Source organism: Lycorma delicatula, chromosome 5 (assembly GCF_047948215.1).
Source record: "Lycorma delicatula isolate Av1 chromosome 5, ASM4794821v1, whole genome shotgun sequence".
NCBI lineage: Eukaryota > Metazoa > Arthropoda > Insecta > Hemiptera > Fulgoridae > Lycorma > Lycorma delicatula.
In genome coordinates this window covers 145361616-145381210 of record NC_134459.1, presented here as the reverse complement: position 1 = coordinate 145381210, position 19595 = coordinate 145361616, and the positions used below count along the sequence as shown (strand labels likewise).

At 30.1% G+C, this 19595-nt stretch overlaps 1 pseudogene; it reads left to right on the top strand.

Moving 5' to 3' along the window:
- The first annotated feature begins 1240 nt into the window (after positions 1–1240).
- The window catches only part of LOC142325460 (methionine aminopeptidase 2-like), a 54873-nt pseudogene continuing 36518 nt past the window's right edge, over positions 1241–19595 (top strand).

Genomic DNA, 19595 nt, shown 5'->3' with positions numbered 1-19595 from the left:
ATCGATCGATTAGCCAGTAATATATTCTTTTCATTTTTCCCATATAGGCATTTGAATTCGAAATTTAATCGTATTTATTTCGTCAAAATTTAAATTCAGATGAAAAACACACTTTTGAACTTACCGTGTTCAATTTTTATATTATCACGTGATTTTCCGCATTTTTGTAGCCGCACACTTTGTAATGCTTCATTCTCTAGGAACGGAAAATATTTCACGTTCTTTTTCGCTGGTGAATCAGTTCTGCTCAAACAATTGGGGAAATAACACGACGGCATATTTACATTTGTATCAGAATAAATTTGTATAAAAAATAAACACTGTTTAAAAGCGAGTAGTTATAAAATCGATTGAATTCAGAGACAAACTATCCGTGTAAAAGCTAAAACAGAATTGTGTCTTCAGAGAGAAAATTCTTTTCTGCTTTGTCCAGGTAAAAAAATGAGTCAGAGTTGTAAAACAAAACAGATTAAGATATCAAACCTGAATGCAGAACAGTTGTTCTCTTTATTGCACGCGGTTTAAAATGGTTTACCTAGAAAATCCCTTGCATTTCATTTGACTCGTTAGAAAAATACGTTTATCGAATATAAAATTATTTTTCACTTAACAACAACTTTTTATTTTATTTTTATTTCAGTATTATAAAGTAATATTCATTTTGGTATCCGTAAAAAAATAAGTAATATCTCATTTTCCCGTGTAAATTAGATTATTAAAAGCAATTTCTTTCAAAAATTGTTTTGCGATAATATTTTTAATTAAACTAAAAAATCATCAATTCTGAAGATCGACCAAAATAAATAATATCAGATCTTTAGTTATAAAATTTTGAAGTTACACTTCATAAGATGTGTCCCCTGTTTGTTTGTTTAGGTTTTCATTCGTTATTTTGAATTTTATCTTAATTAACAATCAATTTCAATACTCTTAAGAATCAATAGACTTGTATAAAATATTTTTTTTTATTAAGGATTATTAAAAAAAAAAAAGTTATTATATTTAATAAATATTGGATTGTTAGCTCGTTTAATCATTATCATGTATTTAAAACTTTGTAAAATTTTTGTACGACTAAAAACTTTTGTCCCAAAATCCTTTACTTATATGTTCAAATAACCCGGTAGAAAATGAGATTTTGGGACGAGCGTATACGCATGCGCGCCGAATACTGTGCTACACCTTGTTATAAAATCTTCCAATATATATTTATTAGCTTTAGTTTTACTATAACATCTAACGTATGTTAAAGTATTACGGCCATATACTCGTCCGTTTGACTGTGATGAGATTCGGCGTCCAGGTTCTTCGCTCGTGTCTACCCTGCGTATTTGTTTTTACATTAGACTGTTATTATTGTGGGTGAGTACGTTACGTTAATTGTTTTAATAATTTTATTTTATTTACTTAATATTGTTTACTTTTATAAGACATAATTGCTTTAATTAGTTATTAAATAAGTGATTTTATTGCACGATATAAAAGAATTGTAAATAACAAATATGGCGGATGCAATACATTCGTAGTTTTGGTCTGCGTGGACAGTGATATTTTTATAGATATATTTTTTTAAATTTTATTATTTTTCCTGGATTGTAATATGACTTGAGTTTTAAATTATTATTTTTTCGATTATTTAATTGTAATTAATGTAGTGATGTGGACCGAACGTAAATTTATTTTCTAGCCTAACACTATAAATTTAGTGCGAAGTGTTGTATCGAGTAAAAGTTTTATTTCTTTTATTCGGTTAATTATAAACTTCGTGTACATTAAGTGTTTGGTGTTTCTGCCGGTGTATTGAGAATTTTTTAATTAAATTCATTCTTATTTTGTTGTAAGAATAATTCATGTTATATAGTGGTGTATGCCTACTTGCTGACATTGTGCTACAGTACCTGTACGTAATGTTTTGTAGCAGTATGTATTTTATTTCTGTTATTTTTAATTCTTGAAAATTCCATTGAAAATTATTTTAATAGTACATGCTAGTTTCTTCTACAAATTTTACATATTCCTGAATTTGTGTTGACCATTGTGCCCTTAATTTAACATGTTATGTTATGTTAAAGCAATAATTTTACCATTTAACATGTTAATTTTCACATATATGATAATGAAGAGGTAGGTTGTTTAGAAGTATAACACAATTATTTATATCTACGTAGAATATAAAATTTAATTTTTTCATGCTGTGTATATTGTGCTTACTCGATCATTGTCAAAAATATAGTATAGATATAAATTTTAAGATATCTTAAAATCTTTTTTTCTCTCTTTTTTAAATATAAGTTTATGTGTATTTTATTGTATTTAAATTATATATTTATTTATGTTTTCTATTTTACTTTATGTTGTAAACTCAAAATTAGTTATTAGTCAGATAGGAGTACACCTCGGACATTTTTGTTGCTGCTATATTTTTTTTAATAAAAAGGAATTCTATTAGTTGAACATTAGTTACGGTTCACTTACAGACTTAAAAATATTTGCTTGCCTTTTTTTGTGGTGTGGTTGGTATAAATTTAATCGTTGCTATTTATCTTCTTGATGATTTAAGTTAACATTACATTAGATTTTCTATTTTGTATGTATATATCAGGTGAACTTCTAATGTCATTACAATTAGAATCACTTTATAGTTTGTCTGATACCACGCCTTTTATGAATGTAATAACTTATAAAATTGTAAGCATTTTCCATAATAATTAACAGTTTGTCCAAACTAGAAAGTGCTGGCTTTTGGAGTTCTCTACGTGTTGAAGAAAGATAGTTTCATAAAACGATTGTAATTATTGCTTTTTCTTAATGTATATGATTATTTTCACTACTGATGGTATTAAATTGCATAACTAAAATTATTTAAATTCAAGAAATTTTTGTTGTAAAATATGGTAATTCTGAGCGATTGATCAACTTCAGTTTTTTTCATATTACCATAGAAGATGTTTAGGATCTAAATGTCCGAAAGCATGTTTGGATAGCGGGTGACCCGTAAGTCCACACCATGTTAGTACTCTAGTCCATTAGTAATCAGTTTTTGGAGTTATTGAGATTTGTTCAGTTTACTGTTCTGTTCTGTGTTCGGAGATTAGGGTTAAGGTTAGGAGTAAACCATAAACTAACCTTAATGGTCGTTAAGAGTCGAATCGAACTCTGATTCTGGTATTGAAGATGACTGATGGTGTTCTTTGTAAGGTGAGGTGACATCCATCATTCAAATGACCAATAGCATAGAAAATGTAGTATAGTCTCTTTATAGTGACCATATTTTCATTTAAAAATAAATTCAGCCAAGTGTTACATGAATGCATTAAGTATTGTCATACCTTGGTAATTTATCTCCAACCTCTCTTCAAAAAAGTTTAACCTTAACTCAACTTCTTGACAGAATGGATTAGCATCTGAGCATGTATCGATGATTCACAGAACCGGTTGCTGATCGGTTAGACTACTGTGATAACACGCTGCTGACTTTAAAATTGCACATGTCACCTGTTGGCCAAACCTGCTTTCCAACATTTAGATTTTTTTCTCCTGATACTAAGCATATTTCCTATGATATATTAAAGTATGAAGAGAATTAAATTGATCTTCTAGTTATTGCGCAAAATTACTTAAAATAAACTTTCCATTCTAAATGCTAATGCATGTTGAATCATTAAAAATATAAATTTTCATTTAATAATAGTAGATGATTTTTAAAACAAAAGTATGTTTATAAAGTTTCTGCATTCAAAATAGAATAAATCAAAATATGTGTGTGTTTTTTGAAAATAAAAATAAATATCGCGTTATAAGATAGATTAAAAATTTGTAAATAATAAATTACAGACTTTGCGTATAAAAATTCATAATTTCTCACTAGAAAATTTCTGTTTATCGAATTAGCATTTCATGATTATTTTATCTGCATTTTAAATAAAACAGATTTTCTGATTGTAAATGCTTTAGGATCTGTTTAGTGTGAGCAAAAAAGACCATGTTATATCTTGGGAAAAATTTCTATTTCATTGAATATACTACTGTAATTTTACTAATATTATAACAAAGTAGCCGAGTATTTCCAAATCATATGCTGTGTGTGAATATTTTGAAGTTATTCGGTTTGTTAAATTTATGTTTTCTATTTGTACTAATTTAAACAGAATTAAATAAATTTTAATTTTATGTTCATTTGGTTTTGTTGTTCAGTCAGTAACGATCTTTCCTGTTGTTCACAACCCTTCTCCCCCAAAAAAGGACAATACATATATGCATTAGTTTATGATTACAGCTAGGACATATTTTCAGTTAGTTCTGTTAATTGACCGCAACTGTTTTATAAGTTAAGTTACAACAAATATTAGTCTGCCATGAATTAGTATGCAACTGCACATTTAACCGACACACACCTTTACTACACCTCCATCTCTCATGGTCGTCACTTACATCCAACACCATATATTTGTACCGATTTTTCTTTAGGTAAAATGTTAGCATTTTGCATAAAAACAATACAACTATTTTTCGTTTTTAATATCTCACAATTAATCCACGACTTATTATTTAAAATGATTAACTCCATTCTCTGACCGAACTAGTACAATATTATTCATTTACTACAACGCACTTTGAAATAGAAAGGACTGGCCAGAACGTGCTTAACTATTAAATTCTGCCGGTGTATTTGTATTATAAAAAATAGTAGGGAATAGCTAACAAAACCTGTTATATATAACCGGTTTGTAATATATATTATTTAAAAAACAGTACATGTTACACCTTTTTGGGTCGAATGAATCGAGTCTTTTGACGGGATATTGCACTTAATAATAAGTAAATATGAACTGCGTTAAATGACGTGATCCGCATTTCTCGGTAGTTATGTCATTCCGTCAAATGACGGGAACAGCACTCTTAAGTGTTAAAGTACAATGATGTGTGAATTTTAGACATGATGGTGAGCAATAATTGCATTATTTAATAAATAGGGGCTCTTAGATATAAAATAATATTAGTATTAAAATGGCCGTCACATATTTGTTTCTAGAAGTAACAGTTACTACTGATAATTAATATCAACTAATTAAAATACTATTACTAATAATAATAGTATCAGTGTTAATTAAGTATTTAAACATTTCACATATTTAAACATACAAATGTTTAACTTGATCGGTAAGTAAAGTATTTAATTATTATGTTTAATTAAATTTCCTGTTATACAAACATATTCAAACATTACATGTTTGAATTCAGCTGAATGGAAATTAGTTAATAGTGACAGGATTAAACCGGGAAAAAAAGCTTAGTTTTTCAGCTACTTAATTTTTTTCCAAAGATGTGTTGTTGTCTTTACCTAAATAGATGAAATATCAAAGTATTAAGAAATGAGATTTCTGGGATAAAATAATATTTTTTCTGGGTGCTGCCCCAGGACTCATAGTTTGATAAATCAGATACATAAAGGTTGTAATATTTTGTTTCTGCTAAGCAAATGATCCCAGATATTTGGAGTCGGCATTAGTTTTGCTAGGTTAATTTTTCTGCTTTATGTCATCCTTTCTCTATGGCTTGTAATAGTTGATTAAAGAATAAAAAGTGAAATATTGACATTAATTTTATTAGAAATTTTACAATTATGTTTCATTCAAGTTCTAAAATGAGCACATCGTATTGTATTACTTACATAAACAATTATTATTTTAAACTAATCAGTCTTAAAATAAATTTTAGTTGTAAATTACAAGAATATATCTCATATTTTTAACTTACAGTCAGGTTTAATTTATCCACTTGCAGACTGACAATATAAAATTTAAAAAAAGTATACTTTATGCTTATACTAAAAACGTGGCTTATCATAAAGGTATCATATTAAAAATTATGATTTACAAAACTAATTAATAAATTATTATACATATGTAATAGTTAGATCTAACTAACATAAAGTAAAATTTTTCTTTCTTTTATTTTTGTTTATATTTGTACGAATGATTAAATCTAAAATTCCTTTAGTACATCTATAAATATACTTAAATAAAACTTAAAAAGTTGTTTAATCTAATTCCTATATTAGATCTTAAACTTTATATGAGCAGCATTCTCTAAATGATGTACGTTACTTATTTTTAATTTATTTGTGAATTATGGTACCTAAACGCTAAATACTATGCACACCGACTTATGATTTCTGCTGATTTTGGCTCACCATTTTGTTTAAATGATGGTGTACCGGTTTCTATTTGAACTCTCCATATGCGCCATAGGTTTGGGGTTCATGTCTAAGCCGGCTATAAATTTTGAAAATCTGTACCTATAAAGCAACTTTTCCTTAAAATCTAGTGATGATGCATATTTTCACTATATTTACTACAATATTTTTCATTAAGGTACCTTGTTAATAAATGAAATCTTATGTTGTAGCTGGCTAAACCTATTAGCGACATACCTCTTAGAGCACACTTAGCAGCAGCGAAACAATACCTCTGATCGTTTGTGTTTACAAAAGTAACAAAATGTTAAATAATTGTTAATTATTGAATTTATCGATATGTTATTCAACTACTTACTAATTGTATGCTGATTTTGAAATAAAACTAAAAATTACTATTTTTTTTATTATTTAAAGTCGGATATTTTGACACTTTTATGCATATTTTAAGCATTTTTCATGCATATTTGCACGCATACTTCAAGCTTTTTATGTTGCATATAATCCGGTCTCTAGTAAAAACTAATCTGTCTGAAATCACTAACTAGTAAGATAAATACAGACACAACCTGCTGTAGGTAACTTATGGTATTTTAGGACTTCATGATCTGTAATAATTGTTAAAATTGGAGACAAAGAAATAATCTGAAACGATTCTTACTTTTACAAAATTATTTTGAATGAAGCTTAAGAAGTCCTTTGACTGACAGTCCCAGGCCCAAGGATTGTTATATAAGTAAATTTGTTGTAATTGGTGTGCATCGCTTAAAAATTTTATCGAGTCTGCTTCCAGGTATGTCATGTTGTTCTAAGATCTATGAACAGAAAAAAATAGTTTTTAATAAAATAATATGTGATCAGTTGAAATATCAACCGATTGATGATTAATTCACCATTTAAACCCAAAACTTTTTACACTGGGGTATAAAATGGAAATTCTTTCAGATGAAAGGCTGCGATACTATAACTCCACCCTAGAGGTTCACACACACACACACACATATTTTTTTTTTTTTTTGTCTTCAGTCATTTGACTGGTTTGATGCAGCTCTCCAAGATTCCCTATCTAGTGCTAGTCGTTTCATTTCAGTATACCCTCTACATCCTACATCCCCAACAATTTGTTTTACATACTCCAAACGTGGCCTGCCTACACAATTTTTCCCTTCTACCTGTCCTTCCAATATTAAAGCGACTATTCCAGGATGCCTTAGTATGTGGCCTATAAGTCTGTCTCTTCTTTTAACTATATTTTTCCAAATGCTACTTTCTTCATCCATTTGCCGCAATACCTCTTCATTTGTCGCTTTATCCACCCGTCTGATTTTTAACATTCTCCTATAGCACCGCATTGCAAAAGCTTCTAATCTTTTCTTCTCAGATACTCCGATCGTCCGAGTTTCACTTCCATACAAAGCGACACTCCAGACATATACTTTCAAAAATCTTTTCCTGACGTTTAAATTAATTTTTGATGTAAACAAATTATATTTCTTACTGAAGGCTCGTTTCGCTTGTGCTATTCGGCATTTTATATCGCTCCTGCTTCGTCCATCTTTAGTAATTCTACTTCCCAAATAACAAAATTCTTCTACCTCCGTAATCTTTTCTCCTCCTATTTTCACATTCAGCGGTCCTTCTTTGTTATTTCTACTACATTATTATTACGATTATGTTCCAAAATATGTCTGGTAAAATTAGATCGTTGCTAGTCGGTGTATTCTTTATGACTGCTAAAATAGAAGTAAACTATTTTTTAAAATTTTAATCCTCGATTAGATTTTAACCTTAAATATGAACTAAATATAATTCATATGAACATAAGAAGCATAAGAAAAAGAACTAAATATAATTCATATGAACATAAGAAAAAATTTTGATGAAATTTTTTTTTACTTAAGTAATAGTAAAGTTAAGTTTCAGATTATTATATCGACCGAACTTTGATCGGTGATGACATTGAATTTAATTTCAGTTTAGGTTATAACGTATTTATTATTCAAAATAATAAACTCGCAAAGAGTGACTGGTATATGTTTATTTGTAGATAAAAATATTAAACACGAAATAGTGTAACTAGAGTTAGAAAATGCAACACATCGGGTCGGTCTAGTAGTGAAAGCGTCTTCCCAAATCAGCTGATTTGGAAGCCGAGAGTTCCAGGTTCAAGTCCTAGTAAAGTGACTTATTTTCATACGGATTTGAATACGAGATCGTGGATACCGGTGTTCTTTGGCGGTCGGGTTTTTAATTAACCGCATATCTCAGGAACGGTTGAACTGAGACTGTACAAAACTACATTTCATTTACACTCGTACATATCATCTTCTGAATACCTGAACGGTAATTCCCGGAGGACAAACAGGAAAAAAGAAAGAAAGAAAAAAGTTAAAAAATGCGAATTCAGTCGGTATTAATTTTAGAATTAATAACGGGAACCGTAAACTGATTGCCGTTTATCGATCGCCTTTCCAGAACATACGTTCTTGCCTGACTAGCTTAGATGCTTATCTACAAAATATAAAGACGGATGATAACGTAGTTTTAATAGGGGGATACGAATTTGAATATTATTGATAATAATAAGCTAATAAATGAATTTCATTTCTTAGTATTGTGCAATTATATGAATTTAAATCATGTGTAAACAAATCTATACGATTACAAAACAGTCTCGATGACGTAATGCTGTCGACCAGCTGCATAGACAATATTTTCTTTAATAGCGGTTCCGTTGGAAGAGTGACGTGATCGGGGCGACCGTGAAGACTGCCATCATTGACCATTACTATACTTTTTTCATACGACACTTGTAAACTTCAACAACCGATAATATTATCGATAAAATAAATTATGATGAACTTAATCTTTCTTTCACCTGTTTAGCCTCCGGTAATTACCGTTTAGATAATTCTTCAGAGGATGAATGAGGATGATATGTATGAGTATGAATGAAGTGTAGTCTTGTACATTCTCAGTTCGACCATTCCTGACCCACCGGGTTGGTCTAGTGGTGAACGCGTCTTCCAAATCAGCTGATTTGGAAGTCGAGAGTTCCAGCGTTCAAGTCCTAGTAAAGCCAGTTATTTTTACACGGATTTGAATTATCTAAACGGTAGTTACCGGAGGCTAAACAGGAAAGAAAGAAAATTACGTTAAATAAAATAGACTAATATTAAATAGATTAAAAAAAATTCTGTTTAATAAAGATTTCTATTTAATATTAAAATAGAAAAAAATAAAATAAATAGATCTATCTATCTCTAATAATATGGCTTCCCATGGGGGACTGAGTGAGTGTAAGGCTACTGGTGAAGTGATGCAGAAACCTCGTGCGATCATCAATCGGTAATACACGCATAATGCTCGTAGGGTGCTGTTTTGGGAGGTGCAATGGGATCTTCTTATAATATTTTTGCAAACAATCGTCCGATTTTCAAAATTTGTTACTTAGTAGATTGAAAGCTAACTTTTGAAAAGTTTATCAAATACTTTCGATTTAACAAATAACGGTTATTCGGAAATATTGCATCTTCGCAACCGATCTTCCGATTTTCAGAATTCAAGCGGGGTGTTTACTAGTATAGAAAATCATAATGGAACCAAACCAAAAGAAAAAGAACAACGTTTGTCAGCAGTTTCTTTTGGGCAGTCGTGTTTTTTAATTTTTAATATTCATCTCTTGTTTATCTTATAATTTGTTTTTGTAATTTTTTTAGACGTAATCTATATAATGTATTATTGTGTCTCGATCAGAATGAAGGTTTATCTATAATAATTAGTTTTATAATGTGAGATTTGCCGGTTCAAATACTACCTGCTGCGAGAGGTTAAAATTTGTAAACCAAATCGAAAACTCTCCAACTAACTCATAAAGGGTACATTGATGGTGGTAGTTTAAGATCAGGCATGTTCCTTTACTAAAAATAGTTCTTTGTGTACCGTTGACTATCAAATTAGGCTAATTTTAACGTCTAAATTTTACCGTGATCTCTTGCTTGTTTCTGTTTTTTCTCGAGAACAATTGGTCGGTGTTTTTGTGCCCTCAAGTGTTTCTTTATTAATAAAATATTACTTTTTAAAGGACCTGCCAGAAAATGTTCAATAATATTTTGAGCATTTTTGTCAAGGTATCTTAAAATCTAAGAAAGTTTTGTTTGTTACGTTCTGTAACCAAACGGTGGACGGTGACATGATTTTAAACTTTTTTAGTTATTAAAAAAAAAGCGTAAGTATCTCTAATATTTCATACCACGAGTACTAGAAGAGTAGCGCGTGACTTTCCCGTTCCCTACTCGTTGAGCCGAATACAGAATCGGACACCATTTTTGTCATTCGATCAACTTTTGTAATAATTTCACCAAAAAATTAATGTTTAAATCAGTCGAAGTACGACCGAATGATTTTTTTAAAATGTAACATTTATTACGACATTACAAAAAAGTGTAAGATTTGTAAAAAAAAAACTTCATTCGCGAACCAGGTTGTATTTTCGAGGGTTAAAAAACCCCATGAAAACGCTTTCGTGCTTTTAACGCAATAGTTCAGTCTTTATTTATTAACTGTTCTATAATGTATATCCAACGAGTTAACTGTTAAACAAATATTTTGTTTAAAGGAGGAGAACGCCGTTCGAAGTGTAAGACCCTTTTTTTTTCTATAAGATAATTTTTTTTAGATTTCTTTGAGAAGAGGAAATGAGGTAAACGCTAGTTTTAAGTTAAAACAATTTTGTAAAAAATTAATTTTCTTAATTTATGTCCTTTGAAATGTTCTTTAAATTTATTTTCAAAGTATTATATGAAAAAAGTTTCGGTTCGGTTCAAAATTTCCAAAAAAATATTTGCAATCGCATTTCTTGAAATTATATTTGTACAAATAAAGAAAATCAATTCAAGGTGATGATAGGCTGAAGTAGAAAAGGATTTATTCTAAGCGATATATTTTTGTTTAAAGAAAGATAAAAATTAGTTTTATTGCACCCAATGAGGTGTGTGTTATTATTATTTATGTTTTTTTTTTAAGTTCAAACTCACTTTTAGGTTTACTAATGTAGATGTAAATACTGCGTATATCTTTGTGCAGTAAAATTGTAATTTAAATCTACTGTTAAAACATAATTTTGAAAATTATCTAAATTCTGATTTTGTTTAAAAAAATAAAACGTCGATTATTATTATTAATATTTTAATTGTTTTAAATGAACTATCAGAATGTAATGAAATTTACTATACGTTCCTGTTATCGGGTTACAAATAATAAATATATATATTCCTTAACCTCTTTGATGTAGCGAAGGTTTTTCCTCTATTATTCTCCGTTTAGTAGGTGACACGTCAGGTTGGCACCTCAAAGTTTTTTTGTGTGAAACTTTTCTGCCGTAAGTAATTTTTACACGTGTACGTTGAATGAAATGCGATAAAAAAAGCATTGAATTTATTTCAAACGCTAAATTCCAAGTCCTTAATGTTATATGAATTTTCTTATAGTTATTTGATTTACTTGATTTAACTTTATGGTTTTGTACTTACTATTATTTCGCCTCTCAAGCGATGATGAAAATATATTTTGGGTTACCTTGACCGGGCAGTGGAGTTTATTATTAAAGAACTTTGGATCCGACTAATTTTTGAATTCGGCTGACCCATTTCACTTATTACTTTTGTATGGAAAAAATTACGTTACCATTTTTGCGTAATTAGCAGATTATTTTGTTAATTGAGGAATTTAACTGTGCAACAAAGTTTGTTTATATTATATTTTTACGATTTCGCTGATCTTTTAGTACGGTTATCTGAATTCTCACGCGGTGCTAGTTTCTTTCACCGCCGTAATGTGGACATCTACTTCGTCGAATCAAAATCGTAATGCATTTTAAATCCAAGATAGTTCCAAATACTGCCTTAGGTATTAAATAAATACTATGTACTGTATGTTATGTACTGTACTGGAATTTTTCTATTTTGTTAGTTTTTATATAATGAAGGTAGAATGTGATACGTACTAAATTTATCAAACGCTATTTTTACCGAATTCCCAATAGATTTTAATTTAATAAATAATTCAAAGGATAATTAGCCAAACCTGTTTTATTACAACGAAATTCAGTTGTCATATACCTCGCATAGTTACTCTTGGTTTACGAATTCTGTATGCGATTGTTTTAAATTTTATTTTATTCCAAAACCGTACCGAAAATTAACTACTAGTGAGCGAAATTACTTTCATATGTACAGGATGAGAGACTTAAAACCGAACCGACCCGGTTCGAACTGTAATTATTAGCGTCACTTTTAACATTGCTGCTACTACGAACTCCACTATTAATTGTTTATTTTATTACTCTCGTCTAGCGACGGGCATAATCGAATTGAGATATTAGTAGAATAGAATGATATAAATAATCGGACGGCTCATTTGAAATATGAATGTTACTTATTTTTTTCTCAAGTACAAACATCGAATAAGATTAATTACTGTTGAATAATATTCTAATGTTTTGACTGTCTACGGGTTATTGGCGCCGCAGTAATGCCACCCGAAAAATTATTTTCTGCAAATGCTGCGGTTTCATTTTAATTATCTCATTCTCAATCAGTAGTTTTTGTTAATATATCTGGCGTGTTAATTCGTACAATGTTATTTATTACTGTTTACTAAATTTACTTTTTATTCTTTGGTGATTGTATTTTTACGAAAAGAATTCACGTTCAAATTTTATTTGATTACTAGCATCCCTCGTCGCGGGTTCGCCCGTACTATATGCGTAAAGAACTTCAAACATTTGGAATAGATTTTTAGTAATTACGTGTGGACTGTTGATCTCAAGATTTATCGCTATTCACAATTACTTGTTAAAAGTAAAATGTTAAGATAAAATTCAAATTCCAAATTCTCAGATTCAAATTTTTAATAATCATATCAACATAAGTATTGCTCAGCTTTGATTTCCTTCGGACGCCAGTTTGTGATAAGAAAAAAAAAAATATATTTCTCAGGAGCGGGTAAACCTACATTAATTAAATTTAGAAAATCTAGTTTTTTATTTTACAAAATACAAATTTTGAAAATTCACCTTCAAAATGGCGGCCATCATAATTTTTATTCGTCAATATCTTTGTAATTGTTTGATAACATTTTTACTAATTACAAAATTTATTAAGCATTTTATTTTGAACAAAATGACACCTCACTTTTAAAATTCAGTTGACAAACAATCAAGTTGTAGCAGACAACCCGGGGCAGTACGCTTTTGGACCGTAATGGAAGCTGATAATTATTTTTTCTGTTTCTATTACCTCCTTTAAATGTAATAAAAATTAATAACAAATAATGATAGTAAATTAATAAAAATTATCAACTTTTAATATTTTAAAAGCCCTCGTATCCCTTCTAAGTTATATGCTTGGAAATGTAAAAATTTTAAAAACATTTAATCAAAGACAAAATTATATTCGTATAGATAATGTAGTTTTAAATAGTTATTTCATTTAATTCTGCAGTCTAAACATTTTATTTGCCTTGCCTATGCGATTGAGATATATGGACGCACAATAAGAACGCATAGTCAAAAGACCAAGAGAATAAAAGAAACGAACAGATTTGTTAGTTGTTCATAATAATTCGTTCACATTGCACAGCTGCGCACTTACTAGCTCACTCATTATCATCTCTCTCTTTCTAAACACATACATTTGTCATACAACATGAGTTACTAAACTGTTTTTTAATATACTGGACAGCTGTCGTTATTTGTCTATTAATAATGATTTATGTCTTTTGGTTGTGTGCGGTGTCACTTTGTTTTTTAACGGCAATGTATTATACTACTGTAGTCTGCAGTTGCTTCATATCTTTCTTTTCTAATGTACTTAAATCAGTTATATTCTTTCTAATAAATACAATAACATTTCTTCAAAGATATCTTCACTTATTTGGATTATTAAAAAATCAACAATCATTTCTTTTTTTTTTAAATATTTTTTTAATTTGAATATTTTTATATTTGAATTTATTAAATAAATCCCTTGTACCAGTTTAGTTTAGTTACACTTTCTTTTTCATTCCTTTCTTTCCAAAAATAATATGATTCTAAATTATAATTTTCAATTATTATTAAATAATCAGATGTTTCACCATCTCTATTACGTACACACACATGTAATAATGCCTGTGAAATTACATATAGTCTACTCATTTTTATAAGTACATAAAATTTTATTTCACTAATAACTTTTGATTTTTTTTTTCATATTTTTTTATTATTATTGAGTAATTATTTATTGTAAAATTCTTTTTACAATCACGGGTTAATAATTATTAATAAATCAATATATTTAATTAAATAAAAATAAAAAATAAAAAAATGTTAAAAAATGGAAAAGGAGATGTCTGATCGAACCGATATGCCCTTCCCGTTATAGATCCAGATATTTCATAAATTGAATTTTCATTTAGGTTCAACTCTAGAACCGATGGAAAAAGTATCACTTGTGATATATCATTGAAAAGCTCTCGATGAACGCTTATTACTGCGGTTAAGAAAAAGTCCAAAATCAAATTTGTTTTGGATTTTGGTTTTTTGGATTTCTTAGATGTCAAAACCTGAAGATCGGCTGAAAACCACATATGCCCGATTCGGACCGATTATAATACTTTCCCTTGTAGAGCTACAGCTCTGCTATAGCACTACGTATTTGGGAAAGTGAAAACGCTAATATTGTGCAATATTAGCGTTTTCACTTTCCCATCTACGTAGTGCTATAGCAGGAGCGCATGAATATTTCCTACCGAGTTAAAGCAGTGTTTATAAATCGTTTCAAAATAGAAAGGAAAAAATTAACATGTAGCGTTGGACTGTTTGTCCCGGTCTCTTTTTACAACTATAATGCATGTAAAGATAACAAAGCACAAGAGATACCGGTTAGAGCAGCCTTCTATGAGAGCAGTGATGTTTACTAAAAAGCCAGTCCGTGTATCGAGCGTAGTAAAAAATCCATTGTCAGCTAAATATTAGTTGAATTTTTTCTGCAGACTCGGCATGCTGATATGTTTGACTCGATGAAGAAGGCCGTAGGAAACATATCATTTCTCGCATTTTTTGGTAAATCTGGCACATGATTTTTATTGTTCTTGAGGATGGCTCTACTGTTTTTAGAAGTAACTGGGATTCATTTCAGGTCATCTACAACTTTATGTCCTTATGGAATTTAATCGTACATAAGAACGCATAGTCGTATTTGCTGTAAAATATTAAATCAAATATTATGGATGTGTAATAATACATATATGTACTCTCAGAAAAATAAAATAATTTAAAATATTAATATTGGAAATTTCAATAATCTATATCTTATGAAATAACATGGCATTTACAATCGGTGTTAGTAATATTCATTAAGTTTTTTAGAAAAAATTGAAAACGCACATTTTGAATATAGACTTGGTCGAATCTAAAGATTTTTTCAAAAATCTAGTTATCGGTCATCCAGTAAAGTTTAAGTCAAATTTTGTATATATACTGAGCATCAGGAATGCTGAATATAATAATCGATGTGATGTAACATTTTTTACATGAAATTACAGGCGGTACATGCAAACAACATAGAAACCTGGCTGAAATGTGTTATTAAGCGTGTAAATAATACATCTTGATAGTATGAAACAATTTTGAGGCGGGTATCTTAGACCAGGTGAACAAAAATTCTGTTTCACTATTTACTAATTAGAAAAAAGTTAATAAAGAAAGGTTTTATTATGTCCAATTCACATAGGAAGAAGTGTTAAGAGTGTTGTCTTTCTGTTCTTACGAGTTCATACAGCGTTTAACCGATGAAGTACATATCTTTTATTTTTAATAAAGTTTCATTCTGATTTATAAAGTCAGAACAAATATTTAAAAGCTTGAAATTGTTCAGGTCATTTGTATTTAAAGGAAATACCGTGTTTTTTTGTTTAAAAAAAAAAAATTAAAAATTGTAGGCTTCAAATTACACGAATGCGGTTGCTATTCAGTTTTTCCTTTGGTGGCTTAAACATTCATAAAAATTTTGATCGAGTTATTGTCTAGTTTAACCCTAACTTGCTCAAAAATCAGGATAACACAGATAAAGGCACCGGGGACTGATCAACTTGACTCGGATATTTTCTATCATATGTTGCTATTTTCTATCAGAGCCGCTTGGCAGGCTGTTCTCGGGGTGCCTAAGCTAGGGTTGCTTTTCGACTTGTTGGAAGGTGGCTTTGGTGAGGGTGCTCTTAAAATCAGGAAAGGATCCGAGTGAGATCAGCAGTTATCGACCCGTCAGCCAAGTTGCTTGAAAGGCTGGTTGTGGAACGGCTCTGGAAAGCATCGATATGAACTCGCTTCTTAATCGAGGCCAGTACGGCTTCGTTAAAGGGGTTGGAACCAAGGATCGCATCTTAAATGCTCTTGCCGAAGTGGAAAGCGCCGACTGTAAATATGTTTTGGCAATTTTTACTGACATAGAGGCAGCATTTCCATCCTTATGTTGGAATTCTCTTCCTTTTTCCTGTTTAGCCTCCGGTAACTACCGTTTTTAGATAATACTTCAGTGGATGAATGAGAATGATATGTATGAGTGTAAATGAAGTGTGGTCTTGTACATTCTCGGTTCGACCGTACCCGAGATGTGTGGTTAATTGAAACCCAACCGCCAAAGAACACCGGCATGTGTTGGAGTTCTGTCCTCTATGAGTTGGAACGCCGCAATGTTCCCGTAGCCCTGCAGGCGGTAGTGCGTGACTATTTGTACAAGCGTACGGCTCTGTTTAGAGATACATACCTGTATCTCGGCTGTAGAAACGTCCGTCACCAGGGGAAGCCCGCAGGGTTCTGTTCTCGTTCACCTGCTGTGCAACCTGGTATTTGACGGATTTCTGAGACTGACATTCGCAGAAAGGGTCACGGCCCAGGCGACCCTCACATTAAGTATAAAGGCTGTGTGATCAGCCGAGTTAGAGTTCATAAGTACGTAAGTGTCTCTGATGCACAAGCTTAGGAGGATTGCTGGGAAGGATTACGGGCTATCGGGCCGTCATTTGTACACGGTGTACTGAGGTGTCTTCGAAAGTATGGTCTTTTATGCTGCGTCCGTTTGGGCCCGTAGGTTGGACAGAAACAGAGCACTTATTCAGAATTTAATTAATAATAATTGTTTATTTAATCGGGTCGGTTCCAATCCGACTTCATCTCTTTTTTTAATTTAAATACATTGATTTATAAACGATTATTAACCTCTGATTGTAAAACGATTTTTACAATAAATAATAAATAAAATAAAGAATATGAAAAAATATCCGAATTTATTAATGAAATAAAATTTTTTTTAACTTTTTATTCTAAAAAATGTGTATATGTAATTTAATAGGCGTACAATTAGTCATGCGGTGTCCACGGTATTTTTTTTTCTTTTTGTCTTCGTAACTTTGGAGACAATATTGGTGATGGGAGAATCGATCAAAGTTTAAAAATATCAAATTCTGGAATTTTTAAAAAAGTTTCTAGTTTATTTAAATCTTTATTAATAATATTACAATAAAAAATCATCATAATTCACCCCCACCCCTTAAAAAGAAACCTTAGATAACTTTTTGTTGTGCATTTTTCAGTGAAATTTTGTTATTTCTTCCATTTAACATACTAAATGAAAATAAACCTAATCGTTTTCTTGGGATGTGATTTTGGGGGTAGGAGAGCAGAAAAAGTAATAAAATAACGAATTTTTTAAACTTTTTTCTTGAATCATTATTTTTTCACTATATAGAAATAATTAACCGGTGTCAGGAAAATATTAAAACAGCCTGACACCGGCCAAAAGCCGCAACTTCAAATACATTCTTAAGAACAACAATCAAAATATACCAAGTTTAACTAGGAAACCTCAGGAGTGAAGCGGTTTCCTGTTTCCTTTTTCGTTAAAGCTGAACGAACAGCTTCTACTATATACCTGCGTTAAACTAAAATTCAGGTGATTATCAGCTCTACAAATGACATCTCTCCGTTCTCACTATGATCGCGGATGTATGAACATCATTACTATCAGAACAAGTATTATCTGAATGACGGTTCTTGTACCTCGTTTGTTTTAAATGTGTTCAATGCCAAAAAAAATATACTGTAGTAGATAATAAATATATTTAAAATTTAAAACGTTCTTTAATTTACTGTATTTACAACTAAAAGTAATAAAACGCAATAAATCCACGATCGGAAAGGATTTTTCTTGGTTATAAAATTATATTTTCTTTTTTAATATTTATTTTATTTAAATAAGTATTCGGATATAACAAAAAATAGAAAGTAGTTTGTAAAAAAATATTCAAAATCTATTTGTTTATCCCACAATTTCTTTTTTCCTTATAGCTTTACAAAGAGAAAAAATGTAATTATTTTTCATAAAGTTAACGAAGATTCATTCCAGCGTAATAGAATTTAGAGTTATTATTCAAAAGCGATACCGGCAACAATTTATTATGCGTCTAATCTTTGTGATCGTAAATAAAAATTAGATTATGCCGAATAAAATAATCGTAATTAAATAAAAATATATTTATATACATCAGTAATAAGCGTTGTAAATGCAATAGATAGAAATTTAAATTAAAAAAAATGAATTTATAAAATGATACCTTGTAACCGGCCGCTACACTTCACTTTTCTTATTTTAAGTTTGGTATTATAAAAAAGATTTTAACTCAAGACTCGATGACATGAAGATTCAATGCCGTCAACCGTTAAAGAGTAACGTTTAGCGTTCTAGAAACTTTTGCGAGAAAGAAAAATTAAAAGAAAAAAATTTTAATTTTAAAGTTTTTTAAACGGTGTTTCCGTACTTTTATTTAACGATAGTTTTCTGCGTTGCTGTTACAATAAGTTCCCGATAATTGTTTTCTTACTTAAATTTATTTTATTTTTAGTCGCCTAGCAAAGGCGTATTTCTCTTTTCTTATAACGAGCCAAATTGGTTTTTATTCTAATTTCAATATAAATTTTCATTTGCCGTAGGAATCTGTAACCGGTTTTATTTTCTTTAAAGAATAATTTCCCACCGTCTTGACAAAATTAATTTTATTTTTAATATTTCCAATCGTAGAGATTAATTTGCTTAACGCGATCTCGTTAACGCTAAAATTACGTTTATTTATTTTTATTTTTTTCAGTGTCTGTATTCTTTTGTTTTACGAAAAGTGCAAGCCAGTTGTTGTTTGATTATTATTCTGTCCTTACAATCTTTTTAAAATGAAGATTGTTTGTAGAAAAAAATTTGGTCGATTTCCTTTCTACGTTCACGTATTAATGACCGTTTTAGTAATACCGTTGAACTCATCTGTGTTTAACTTCCCGACTAAAATTCTGTCGATGCTGAAACAGCATAGC